We start from the raw sequence: 12,298 nt of genomic DNA, 5'->3' as shown, positions 1-12,298 counted from the left end.
TTTCAGAGCAATGCAGTTGTTAAAGAGAAGTTTTAAGTTGAGTGTTTGCAAAGAGTTCTAAAGCTACAAACCTCTGGAGAACAGCAGGCATAACAGATCAGACCCCTTTCTAAGGCCCTTCTGCTCTGACAAAGCCTCTGCTGTCACTGCTGAAGACCTAAGCATTATTCCTACCATGTTTTTTCTCTTCTAAATTGCCAGTCTTGGTAAATGCAAACACCTGGCCTCATAATTCCTTGTGGATTTACTGAAAGACATGAAGGAAAGCAGTGTTATGATATTAATGCCACACATACTTCTAGCCACACTACATAAGACCCACTTCTTCCAGTCACTCAAATAAGAGCCTCCCTACTACCTAAGTATATTATTTGCAAAAATTATAGTCTTGTCGCTATAGAATAATTGATGTTTGTGGTTGTTGCTGTACTACTGACCTATCCATCTATCTACATTCTGCCTTCCTAGTACCATTATATTCATGGTCCTGCAATTGTAAAGGAATAAAATTCACCTACAGTTGTTTACCTACAATTTTTTACCAAAGTATAATAAACTGTGCCAGTTTGTTTGAGTTTTCTGCTACAGCACACAGCTACTGAATGCCTGTAAGTGAATCAAATGTAGGTGATTAAGCACAACAATGAGACTACTAATACACAGCAATCAAAGAACCCACATGATGAACATTACTCAGACATCCAAGCTTTAGGTCTAACCTTAGAAACCACAAGCCTCTGAGCTCTAGAAGACTTTCAGCCATATGCTTTTGGAAATATGGGTATTCCCAAGCACAGCCTTACTGTTGGAAGGGCAACATTCTCAACTAATTTCAGAGCACATGAGTCATCAGAAAAGTCTTCCAATCCAAATTTCCATAACATCAGCACCCTCTCCAGGGGCCTTCTGAATTTCAGGCTGGTTTAACCAGACTCTCTCACTTTCCCCATCTGAATTCATAGTCTGCTGCAGCAGACCTTTTGTATTTTCCTTCTTCTTTTTCCTCCTCATTTCCCCAGTAAATGCTTCTTCAACTGTGAGAATAACTACATTAGGAAAAAAGCTCAGAATTGAATTCTGAAGCTCATCTCTTCAGTCACAAGGTTTAACAAAGCCATATTTAACCTGAGGGTGACACTGATCTTGGCTTTTTAAGGAGTTTTAAGAAATGTGTTAGACCATTTCCCAAGCACCCGATATTCTCAGCTGAAAATTACCTCGTAAGCACAAACCTGAAAACTAAGATGACAAATCCTACTCACAATAACACTTTGGCTAGTAACAATTAGAATATTTTATAAAACAGATAAAGAGTTTTCCCGAGTCCAGATCTAAACTCTGGAAGGAAGGACTGCAGAGACTAAAGCTCACAGATTACTTTCAGCTCCATGTTCTTCCTTTGGAGTTTGCCTTCCTTAAAATGAGGTAAATACTTGGTAACATGCACACTGATAAAAATGGTTGTAAAAGCAAAGATTAGGTACTCCCAAAATTCTTTGGAGAAAGTAGGAAAAGCTACGATGGTCACATGTCATGAAGTCATAGAATCATTTAGACTGGAGAAGACTGCAGAGATTGTGAGTCCAACCATTACCTTAGCGCTGATTTCCAAGTCCACCACTAGACCATGTTTCTACATGACACATTAACATGCTTTTTAAGTACCTCCAGGAATGGTGACTCAACCACTTCCCCTGGCAGCCTGTTCCAATGCATGACAACTCTTTCAGTGGAGAATTTTTTACTAAGCTATAATCACACAGCATGCTATAAAAGCTGCACAACAAAACATTACCAGAAAGCTATTCTACTTCATCTGGGCCCAGCCTCTCATAGACTAAATCTGATTCTCTGATAATGGTACATTTTTTATAGAAATTATGTAATATATGTAATGCCATCTAGTCATAATCTCCGAATTTCACAGGTTAAAACCAACCAACCAACCAATCAACGAACCAACCAACAATCCACCTGAATTTAAATGTTCACAAGATTAAGAACTTAAATAAAAAAGAACTATGGTCTCAGCGATAACCTCTTTTCATTACCATTTCAACTGTACAGCCAGTATAACAATAAAAACATTACAAACTGGCACTCTGCAAATCACAGCACCGCTTGTCCTTAATCAGTAAACGCTTCTGCATGTAATTTAATTGGTATGCATACTGGTTGCAGGCTTGGATTGGACCCGTGTCTTTCTAATATAATATAGTCTATTGAACTATGTTCCAGCAATGTATGCAGATATTCCACCGTGGGCACCAGTTAATGAGGCCACGTCCTAGGAGAACAATATTGAATTAGCAAAAGAATGGCAATAAATTCAGAATAGGTGTCTGCAAAGTAATTTGAGAAGAAATGTCTTCCTGGCAAAGAGCAAAGCAAATACTTTGTAGGGGTCATAGGAAGGGTTTGGGGAAAGCACTTTGGCACTGAATTAATGCAAAGTGATTCTACTGCTCTAAAGTCTATACACTGTATTAATAGGCAAGATAGGACTTTCCAAGAAGAGTATGTTAGGCCTCTGGATGTTTATTATTAATATCTGCTAGCCAGTTTTGTACAGACTATTATTACCAGGTAAATAAATGTGACATTAAGAAACTGACAGCAAGATGTTTATTTTGTAAGTTTTGTGCTTGTTTGGCAATCTCTTGTAATCCATTTGGGAATATGGTCACAGTATCATCAAGTTGGAAGTGACCACAGTAGGTCATCTGGTACAACCTCCTTTCTCAAGCAGGAGAACATGGCATAGGATCGTGTCCAGACAGTTCTTCAGTATCTCTAGTGAGGGAGACTCCACACCCTCTCCAGGCAATCCACTCCAGCACACAGTAAAGTAATTCTTTCTCGTATTCAGCTGGAATTTCCCGTGCATCAGTTTCTGTCCACTGCCTCTCACCCTAGCGGTTTGCAGCACCAAGCAGAGCCTGGTTCCATCCTCTTGCCACCACCCTTCAGATATTCATACACATTGATGAGGACCCCTCCCAGTCACCTCTTCTCAAGGCTGAACAGGCCCAGCGACCTCAGCCTTTTTTCAAAAGAGAGATGCTCCAGTCCCCCAGCCATCCTCACAGCTGGACATGCTCCAGGGGCTCCATGTCTCTCCCGTACTGAGGAGCCCAGAACTCCCCACTAGGCCTCACCAGAGCTGAGTAGCTGCTAACGTCCTCGTTCTAACCTGAGCAGGCAGCCAGCCACTAGAACACCTACTCATCATCACTGGCCAACTAGCCTCATTCACGTACTTCATGATCATCCTAGTTTCATTCCCCCTTGTGGCCGCCCTTGTCCTGCTGGCAGTGCTCTTCCTAATGCATCCCAAGATTCTGTTGGCCTTCTTTGCCACAAGGTGGCCACCCTCTTGGTGTCCCAGTATGTTGTTCCACTACGTCCACAAATTCTGCGTATCCAAGCAGTGCTCCAAATTCCATTCTCCATATTACTGAAGTTACTAGTGTGATAGCAAAGTGACATCAGATTTCTTTTAACATAATTAAAGCAGACAGTGTCTTCCAATTATAGCTTTCAGCACACTATTTCTATTTAAAATCTGTGCACATTGGGATCATTGTAGTAAGATAGTTCCGGCTGAGATGGAAAAACATTCTGTCAAGTAGTGGATCTCGTGCTGGCTGGTGTCCCTAGGCATGGGCTCAGGGACCCACCATGTCTCTTTCACACTACCACAAGGATGCCAGGGACATTTGTGGTCAAGGTCAGCCAGCACACTCTCAGGCACTGGTTCAGTGCAGAAGCTCTTTCTAAACAGTTAATTTGGACATGACCATCTGAAAGACAGTTTAACACCCACACTGAGCCAGACCACTGTAGCTGACCTCAAAACATGTCTTGGTTTAATTAGTTTCTTGACACAGATACAGCCAAAACATATCAAAAAGAAAAATCTGTGCAAGTAGGGTAGCTAAGTATTCACAATAAATACCAGTTAATTATCCAGCATTTGAAGGATGTTCTCATGTGCTTAGTGTGGTCACTGGTCTTCTGAGAGATAATGACAAATTACCTAGATCAACATGATGATAACTTGGAGTTTAGAGTATTAGTCTGCTTGGAAATGAAAACAACAGTTCACCTAACTTTCAAGCATTTTAAAATGCAGTTTCTATCTTTGTAAGCAAACTATCCTTCTTAGCTCCCTTTCCTTTCTTATGTCTGAACTGATTTACTTACAGCGTATCTTCTGGAAGAAGTGTTTAACATCATTTCTGCAGAACAGTTTACCTACTACCCAACAAAGACAGTTCATTTAAAATGCATCTCAGTGAGACAAGAATTAATTTCTCCATTTTCCAGTCTGATTTTCCATGAGATGCTTAAAAAAAGAAGTACCACCACATATTTTATTCTTACTTTTATTCTAATCTCCATTATTCGAGTTTCTTTCCATTTATAACACTGCATGTGGCATAATTTCTCTTTAGGAATTTACTGTATCTCATCCTTTGTCTTCCTTCATATTTTTCCTATCTTCAATATTTCCATTTTGTGTTTTGCTCTTTGCTCCCGCTTCCATTCTCCTGCTCCTGCTTTCTTCCTTGGGTCTTTTTGGTCTGTTTTCTGTCATCTAACTTCTTCCTACAAAAATAAGTCACACCTCAGGTGAAACAGGCCAACTGTTAAATACACAATAATTTATAGCAAGAAGCAGACCTCTGCCAAATCTCAAGCTGTATCAGGTTTATTCCGTTGATCCCACCACGACATCCACGTCAAGAAAGCACACTTGCAGAGTGTGTCCCTTTTTCCAATCAAAGGGCTGCCTCACACCTTAGGCACCAAGTCTGTCTAGCACAAGATCATGCAAAAGACAGCAGCTAGAGCAGCTGTTATGTACAGCCTGTGTGATCCAAGGAACAGCCCTTGGGAAGGCTTGTTTGCTGCAGTGAAATGCTGTCCCAACACACAAGGCTGCTTCCATCCCTCCTTATGAAGGAATGAAGTTGCACATCTCACACGTACGTCACATAAAATGTGATATGCCTTTGTTACTTTGAATTACCCAAAGGAAAGAAAACGTCAGGATTTTGAGCAACAATTTTACACCAGATGGATGGACATATAATAGCACTTTTTCCTCATTTAATACATAACAAAATGGAAGTGGTAAAATTAACTAGATAGAAACACATTCTTCAACAATGTGCAACTGATTACAGATAAGCAGAGCGATTTATTCAGACACATTCAGATGGAGAATGTGAAAAAACTCTTTATTACTGTGACCACTATGACACCAAATTCAACAATCTAAGTGACATTTATCACAGGCTTCTAATTAATGTGCTTTTATGGTAGTTTAAATCAACAGAAAATTACTTTTGGAATTTTCCCTTTATTAGAAAAAAGAAGTATGACTACTATTGAAAAGCTCTAAAAAACTTGGTTTGATATCACATTCACTCTCTGAGCTAATGCTACAGATTTATAGGTATCAAAGCCCAAACCTCTACTACTTAAAGAATTTAGTGAAACTAACCAATTGTCAGAAATGGTAGGCTATTAGCATCCAACTGTACCAATGCTTTGTCAAAAATGTCCTTCCCATTTCACAGTCAGCATGAATGTAGTTTCAAGTGACTCAAATTTCATCACTTTTCATCGATGCGTTTTAAAACCACAACACTGGGATGCTCAGCCCAACTGTATCTGTGAAACACCAACTAGAAAAAACAAACTCATATAAAAAGGGATTCTCCCTCTTTGTTTCTTCATCTTTAGTTCCTATGAAAAGTCACCTATGCTATATTTTACATCTCTTGAGATTATTATTGAGTGCATCTAAAGCATTCTCCATTAAAGTGACAAAATCTTGTTTTTCCTGATTCAGTAAGAGCTTCATCATTCAGCTCAATGAGGAAAAATCAGAAGACAATTTAGAGAAATATCTCCTTCATTTCTACTTATTTCAATTGGAGGAAAATGGCCAGACTTCCAACAGAAGGAACAATTCCAGTAGTATATAAATGATAAGATGTTGATATAGTAAGACAAGATAGTAAACTGAAAACCATTTACATTTCCCATAAGACCTTTCAGAATCTTTATACACAAAAAGGTAGTTTATTGCTTTATTTTCCACAAGTCTGTTTTTCCTGAAAATCTCTGCTGTATCATTACATCTCTTTGCAATGCTCCTCAGATGCCTAGTTTTGGTTAGGTGGCTTTGCACCTCGCTGTCACACTTTTTTAGGTACTAAAACATGCAGAAAAAGGAATAATAACTTTCCCCAACTAGAAACACTGATGGATATAGGAAATGACTGAGGATAAACATCCTTCCTTCTCAGGTCTTCAGGACATAGAATAATTTTAAAACCACCACAAGAATGTTCTGCTCCTGCTGCAGATAAAAGGCTTCAAGTAGCTCTGTACTACAGGTTATCCATCCCATTTGGTTAGCTGTGCAAAAAAAAGGAAAAACTTGATTTTTAAAAGGCATCTATGAATCATGTAGTTTAAAATCCCTGATCATGTAGGAAAGTTCAGTAAGGAAAATGTAATTTCATTTACACTAAGAGATCAATATAATATCAGCATTTCAGTACTAAGTTCTGTCATCAGGTCACTTGGGCTCCCTCTGGCAAGATTCACCTATTTGAAGAACAGTTACATATATATATATATTCACCTCATACTGAATTGTCTGATGTGGAAATAGGTAATGATGGAATAGAGTAACATCTTGGTTTAGAGCTAGACTGAAGCCTCAGCATGAAAATTTAGAACAGTGCTTATTCTCATACCCCACAAAGAGTGGACACTGAGGAGCTAGTAAAACTAGTGGGCAGAGCAACAGCAGTTTAAAACATCTGCTCAGTAGTTTAATTCAATTATGTTGTCAGCATTTCACCCTTCCATGCAGTCAACAGTCCACTTAACCCACACAATCCCTGGGTAAGTAGGTTCTTATGCTTTACCCACTAAAGAAGAAAACCAGAAACTTTTCCTTACAGTGTTTTTGTTGTACAACTAATGTGCTAACTAAAACTACAGCACAAACTCAAGCACTACTTGCAATTTCCATTTACTTCTAGTAGGTTTGGAGAGTATATGCAACTCCTCTAAAAAGATTTTTTACTCCTCAACTATTTATTAGCACCTTTGAGTTACTCAGACAGACAGAAGCACAGGAAGCAATAAAAAGATTCTACTGATAAATAGGCACCTGAGAATGGACCTCCCTAAATCCTGACAGCAAGGGATTTCTTCCCATATCCATCATAAGGCAGCATCAGAATTTTTTACAAGATTTCTGAGAATAGATTGCTCTTCTTAAAGGCTTTTACCATGGACCTGCAATACAAATAATAGCATTCTACAGGGCTGTCAGCTGCCTTTCCAGAGGTGCTCTCCTTAGACTCTGTTTACCAGCCTCATACAGAGGTCTGAAACACCTTAAGATGTCTAAACTGGCATAAGACACCTATGTCTTTATGTTTCACATCTTCCTACATAACTCTCCAACTCTAATTTGTAACTGCCTCTTTGTTCCAGTATCATGAGATCAAACATAGAGATTACAAGTAACTGATCTGTTGTTTATAAAGAGCAGTGGCACCAAATCAAACTGAAGCATCATCACTAGCTAGGACACAAAGTTCCCCTTCTACTACAATCTCTACCACTATTACAGACAAGACTGAGGACCCTATCGTTAATTTTATAAAAATGAGTAACTATTCATGACAACAAGCTTAATACATTTTATATCATAACTCTGTCTGGTTTCAGTAATTTTAGTGGGAGTTTCACTGATTTTTCAGCACTTCAGACTTCTGGCTCCTAAAATCTACTGAACAAAACACAAGAAGTAGCAGTCTCCTCCTGCTGTTGCATTGATGTACTTCACTCCTTAACCAATTTTCACTTTGTATTTTCCCCTTTCGCCCCTGAGAGATGATAGCCAACAGAGAATAAACAACCCATGAGATGTGGCTGAGGTGAGCACCTGCACACAGCACCGGTATTTTGTGTTGTAGATCCAGCATTCAGGGAAGTAGAGGCAGAACACGCAGAGAGGGCTTGGTCCAGGGAAGGTCCAGCAGTGCAGTTAGGACAATGAAGAGTTTCACGGAAGCTACCAGGACCTGCTGCCACATGCAACAAACTCAGACCTTGGGTGATCATTAGGGACGAAGCTGGAACTGCATACCTGCTTGAGAGTGAGCAAACTTTTCAGTGCTTTGTCAGAGCAGGGCTTGCTTAGTCCGTACTTCACAGGATTAGATTCCAACAGCCCACTTTTTATAATCTGATTACAAAGCTTCAATAAAAATGAATTCCAGTGAGGTTATATTGAGCAAAACATTTTTGTACATCAAACAAAATAATTCTACTGTGCTGAACGACTGCATCAGTAGTCCAATTTTCATCTGGATCATTGTTGCAATCCAACCAAGGAGCAACAAATAAAATGTTTCTATGCCAACAAAATATAAATTATATATGATTTTACTTCCCAAATTACTAGTTAAGTACCTCATATCTTTATCCATGAGTGTGTTTTTCTATTTTCAGGACAAAACACCTAATTGCAACTCATGTTTTGAATTACCAAAAATTACCTTAAAATTGTCTTCTAACAAGTATTTATCTAGAAGTACATTTCCTGGCAACAAAAGTACACTAAACCATTCCAAACCTGAATGACCCTTTAGCTTCATCATTACGGAACTTCAGTTACATACAATGGAAATAACATTTTTCCAGTGTAAATGTTGGGGGTTTTTTTCACACTTTCTACAAGGCAGCACCAAAACTACTATAAGAAAGGGAGGGAAAAAAAAAAAACCACTGCTTCTTCCTATCTGGACACTGGGTCTCCATCACACCATTGTATGTATTGTATGCACCACCTACTTAGAGAAAAATAACAGAGTAGTTGCTAGTGTATTGATCTAGCATCAAGAAAAGCCAGAGAAACCTTTGCTGACAGAATTTTATTGAGCAATAGAGTCCTCATGTCCTAAGAGCATTATGAAGTGCAAGTCCACTACATCGCTACAGGTTATTTTGTAGTTCACGTTACACAGAATGCAACACTAAAGGAATACTTTTGTCTGGGTACTTTCGCCTTTGAACAATAAAACCCGTATTATTTTTCATAACTACTTCGTACAAAAGACTATTAAGCGTCAAGTAGATACAGCTACTGCAATTCCAGATCGGCGCAACAGCTGCTCATGTATTGAATTCAAGCGCAAACACTAACTAATGTTTATGTTAGTAGGATATCAGGAATATCTGCCATGTACCCGAGCTGTTCGCAGCACTTTTGTTTCAAAGTCTGCCTCACCAGTAAGATTATGTCTACCCGGTGAGCGTTTTATTTAGCACTGAGTTACATTCGCACGCAAGGGAATAAGGCAACCCCCTTGTCATCCCCATCTGTCTCATCCATTCAGATAACCAGCACACCACCATTTTCCCCGCAAACAAAGGTTAAGGAAAGCCCAGCTCCCGTGAAAATAAAGGCAGTGGGGCAACTCGCCGGGTGGGGAGGGGCACGGGGGCTCAGCCCGGGGGCAGCCCGCGGCGGGGCAGCGCCGAGCCGGGATCCCGACCGGCGGGGCAGGCGACGGCAGCACTAAAGTATTTCGGACCCAGCTCAGACAAAAGAGGGTGTGTAGCAGCTGCGCGGAGCGCGGCGGCCGCCGGCACGCCAGCCCGCTCCGTTCGGGAGGCAGAAAGTCCATTTCTGGCAGGGAAAAACCCACCGAACCACCCACCGGCGCCGCTCCCTCTGCCCCTCACCGCCGAGGGCAGGGGCGCGTCCCCCCGCACCGCCGGCAGGAAGGCGCAGGGCGCAGCCCCTGCACTCCCGAGGAGAGGTGACGGCTCCGGGCGGGCTGAAGTTCGGAGACGAGGGGTAGACCCCGACCAGACTCACACCCCCCTCGCCTCGCCGCTTACCTGTGGGGAGGTGCGAGGTGCCCGCAGCCCTCCCGGCGCAGCGAGCAGCGGAGCTGCGCCGAGCCCGTCAGACACGGGGCTTCTCCGGTGAGGCGGTGGCTGGCTCAGGGAGTGACAGGGCGGCGGCTCCCCTCGCCCTTCCCCGGCACCGTGCTCGGCGGGAGGCGGGCGGGGGCAGGCATGGCGAGCAGGCAGGAGCGGGGCCGGGGCGGTCAGTGCCGGCCGGAGGAGGACGCCCGCCGCCCGGGGGCTGGGCACCCCCCCGCCGCCAGCGCAGGGCCAGCCGGAGGCGGCCTCCCCCTGCTCGCCCCGCGGCGACGGGCGGGTGCCATAGCAGCGCTCCGCGGGAGCCGCCGCGGGGGAACGGCCGCCAAGCAGCCGCCCAGGGGGGCGTGGGCGGGTGGCGGCTCCGCGGAGCAAAACTTTCCCGGCTCCTCTGCAGGGTGCCCGGGCGGCGCTCGCCCCCGGCGGCGCTGCGGGGGAGGTGGAAGGGGACGGACCCCGCTCTCAGCCGCCCAGCTCAGCGCCGCCCGGGTTCGGCCCTCGCCTGCCGCCCGCAGCAAAGTTTCACTCCGGCCCCATCTCTATGGAAACGGCCCCCTGGTTTCTCTCCGCTCCCCACGGGACGAGGCGGAGGCGGGCAGCCCGCTCGCCGGTCGCGGCGACGGGAGGCAGCCCGGACCAGCCCCGCGGGCGCTAGGCAAGTCTGGCCGCAAGCAGCGCCGGGACAGGACGGCAGCCGCGGAAAGGGGCGGACTGAGCTGCTGGACCGGGACGCGGCTCCTTCTCTCCCGCCCGCCCCCGGGGAAGTTTGCCGGCTCCCCGAGGGGGAGCGCAGGCAGCCGCGCCCCGCTCCTGCCGGGAGCAGCCGGCCGGAGCGCCTCCTCTGCGGGACCTCCCGCGCTGCTCTGCCCGCAGCCCCGCCGGAGCGGCGGATTTGTATCGCGCCCGGTTCCGCCCCGCCGGGCTCCGGGGCCGCGGCCGTGAGGGAGGAGGGAGGAGTCACCGGGGGCGGCGGCGCGGGAGGAGAGCGCGGGGGTGCCGGTCACGGCGTCGTCTGGGGCGGGAATCGGCCTTTCCCTGCGGGGTCCGTCTGTCCTGAGGGTGCAGAGCGCAGCGGGGACCCTCCGTGTGTGGGGCCGGGTGCTCGCCTTCCCTGACCCCGTGTGAGAGCCGGACGGAAACCGTGGGAGCGCAGAGTGATTCACCGCAATGTGGGGGCTCTTTACCTCGTGTGCAATTACATTTTGTGATTCAGCTTTTCATTTTTATGCTTATTTTGGGGAGTTTCTTTTGGTGCCGACCGCCCAACCCTCGTGTACAGCCAGGGACTGCAAAGGTGATCTACCTGGTGCTCGCACCTTCCAGTCGGGTGAGGTAATGCAGCAGAAGCGCTTGGGAGCAGAAAGGACTCCAGACTGCATGGGAGCTCCACATTTATAAGTCAAACATGTCTTTTGGGGGGGAAAGTAAAAACAACTCTGCACTTGGTTTGCATTGATAGCAGGTTTTATTTAATTTTGTAAAGTTGATTGGACTTAAGTGTTGCTGTTTCCTTTTATTCAGTTTACCAGAATTCTACCTAATGCATCTCCCCAAAAAAGGAAAATACTGAACTTGGTGTAATCATATCTAATTTTTTATCAGGAAGTGTTTTCCTCAAGGAAAACACTTAGGAACTGCCATCCATCCTGAAATAATACTTCCAATTATAAGTGACTACAGTTGCTTTGTGGTTGTACAGTGTGTTGTTTATTCTCAGTGTATGCTTTATAAAGATTATAATCCTGGTGGCTGCAGTGGTTTCTGCATTAAGTACATCCTCCATCGTCGCCTTATTGTAGCAAGGAAACGCACACACACCAGCTATTCCAGACTAGCAAAGAGACGGGTACTATTCCTCCGAAGTTTGAAACATTGCATTTCAGCTGTTTGGCATGTTTTGTTTCAACAAGTGAAGAATCACTTTCAAGTGTCAGATTTCTCTCTGTTCATTCAACTATTGCTGGATCTGTAATTTGGTTTGTGTGTGATGTAGTGTATTTCACATCAACTACTGAGAGGACAGGTCTGCAGGCAGTTGGGTATTTCAGAGATGTCAAATTTTGAAAGACCCAGCTGTGTGTCACAGAGGCAATGGATGAAAGGATGTCCACCAAATCCCAAGTAGATGTAATATTTCTACTAGTAAAAAAAACCAGAAGTTTTCTTTGGAATTTATGGAAAATGTCAATATGGAATACACAGGGAAACTTTACACTCCTGTGCTGTCAGTAGATGATGAAACGTTGACCAGGAATGTGACATGAACCACTGCTGGTTTCGGCACTGCTCTTGTACTGTCTCTGGA

The 12,298-nt window shown here is 44.3% G+C and overlaps 1 protein-coding gene across 1 annotated transcript in view; it reads right to left on the bottom strand.

Annotated features, from left to right (window-relative positions):
- TMEM200A (transmembrane protein 200A) overlaps positions 1 to 10,153 on the bottom strand; it is a 51,974-nt gene extending 41,821 nt beyond the window's left edge. Inside the window, exon 1 of the mRNA XM_063151165.1 lies at positions 9,949 to 10,153. The gene's annotated coding sequence lies outside the window, so the exon portion shown is untranslated. The remainder of the gene's footprint in view (positions 1 to 9,948) is intronic.
- Positions 10,154 to 12,298: the final 2,145 nt, after the last annotated feature.

The sequence above is a fragment of the Melospiza melodia genome, chromosome 3, assembly GCF_035770615.1.
Source record: "Melospiza melodia melodia isolate bMelMel2 chromosome 3, bMelMel2.pri, whole genome shotgun sequence".
Classification (NCBI taxonomy): Eukaryota; Metazoa; Chordata; class Aves; order Passeriformes; family Passerellidae; genus Melospiza; species Melospiza melodia.
Note: the sequence above shows the minus strand (reverse complement) of the source record. Positions and strands in the feature narration are given on the sequence as shown.